Consider the following 1988-nt stretch of genomic DNA (forward strand, 5'->3'; position numbering starts at 1 on the left):
TATTAAGGTAGTACATGTACTTACATTGTAAAACTGATGTGTAGCTTGGTCTTTAGCAGACAGGACTACCAACAAATACACGCAGATTTTGTGTGTGTGGATAGAAGGTACTTTTGACATTCAGCTTTGCTATATAGAAACAGAATGAATCAGCTGGGCACAGTGGCTCACGCCTGTAATCCCAGCATTTTAGGAAGCTAAGCTGCACAGATCACTTGACTCCAGGAGTTTGAGACCAGCCTAGCCAACACAGCAAAACACCGTCTCTACTAAAAATACACAAAAATTAGCTGAATGTAGTGGCACACGCCTGTAATCCCAGCTAATTGGGAGGCTGAGGTATGAGAATTGCTTGAACCCAGGAGGCAAAGGTTGCAGTGAGTCAAGATCACACCACTGCACTCCAGCCTGGGTGACAGAGCAAGATTCTGTCTTAAAAAAAAATAAAAGAACAGAAAGAAACAGAAACAGAAAATTATAAACTTTTTTCTTTTTTTGCAAGAGGTAAGTAAAAGATTCCATTTGATTCTTCTAGAACAGGGAAAAGGGGCTGGAAGTAGGTCTTCATTTTTGCAGTCATAATCTGTATTAATTCTTCATAGTCAACTTGTCTGTCTCCATCAATATCTGCTTCTCTGATCATTTTAACTACTTCTTCATCTATTAGTTTTTCTTCTAAGTTTGTCATGACATGATGCAGTTCTGCTGCACTGATGTAATCATTGCCACTATCGTCAAAGACTTGGAATACCTCATGATTTCTTCTTTACTATATGTGTCTTTCATTTTTCTAGCCATCATGGTCAAAAATTCGGGGAACTAAATGGTGCCATTGCCATCATCATCCACTTCATTGATCATGTCCTGCAATTCAGATTCTGTTAAGTTCTGACCCAGTGCTCTCATGACGGTTCCAAGTTCCTTTGCTGTGATGGTGCCATTAACATCTTTATAAGATAAAGATGCCATTACCGTCTTTATAAGATAAGCTTCCTTGAATTCAGCAATCTGTTCTTTGGTCAGCTGATCAGCCATGGTGCCAGCGAAGGGAGGAAGAGCAGAAGGGGTAAGGTGGCAGCATTGGCCCAGAGGCTGGGACTGCGGGGAGCCTCCTCTGCTGCTGCTGCTGCTGCTAAGGGCATGCTGTGCACTGTGCACTGTGCCACCACCTGTGTCCCCACCTACTGTGAGTAATGGCACCTCATCCATGACATTCCCAGCACCACTGCACAGGATTTTTAAATATAAACAATAACAAGTCATGACTATAGATGACTAAAACCCAGGCCAAGCTGTACCCACAAAATTGTGTCTCTCTGTGGAATGTGTGGACCCTGGAGAAATGAAAGGGGGGAAAAACTTAAGATGTTTCATTAAGGCACTAAAACTTTATGTTTACATGACTAACAGAAATGAATACAGTAACACAAAGAAGGTGAACCAGATTAGCAAAATTTTTGCCTCTTGATTGCTATTTCCTTCGATTTCAGGGGAGAGGGATTGATAGGATGAATCCCATTCCATCTACATTTGGATAAATCATCTACTCCTTAAACAGTGTTACTGTAAGTAAAAATATTCAAAAGGTCAGTCAGTCTCCCAAGCAAGATGGTGGAACAGGATTTTCCATAGCTGTCCCTTCTCAGAAACATCCATTTGAACAACTATTCATGTATGAAAATACCTTCATAAGAGCAAAGGAATCCAAGGGAGAGATTTCAGCACCTGGGTGCAGCAGGGAAATAGAAAAGAGGGCAGGAAAGACAGTTTCAGATGACCCACATCACTCGTCCCCCACGCCCAGGCAGTGCAGCCTGGAAAGAGATACCCTCCATGTGGGGAAGGGAGAGTTAAGTGAGCACCCAATTTTGCTGTGGACCTTAGCAGTAAAACCTGGTGTCAAGTCAGACTCCAAAGTCCAAGGCTCCAGGCTGACCCTGCAAATTAAGGCTTCAGGCCCACCTCAGATTCTAGACTGGCCCCAGCAC

At 42.8% G+C, this 1988-nt stretch overlaps 1 pseudogene; it reads right to left on the reverse strand.

Moving 5' to 3' along the window:
- Nucleotides 1-475: 475 nt before the first annotated feature.
- Nucleotides 476-1035, reverse strand: LOC105500267 (annotated as a pseudogene).
- Between the last annotated feature and the right edge of the window lie 953 nt (nt 1036-1988).

Source organism: Colobus angolensis, unplaced genomic scaffold (assembly GCF_000951035.1).
Source record: "Colobus angolensis palliatus isolate OR3802 unplaced genomic scaffold, Cang.pa_1.0 Scaffold654, whole genome shotgun sequence".
NCBI lineage: Eukaryota > Metazoa > Chordata > Mammalia > Primates > Cercopithecidae > Colobus > Colobus angolensis.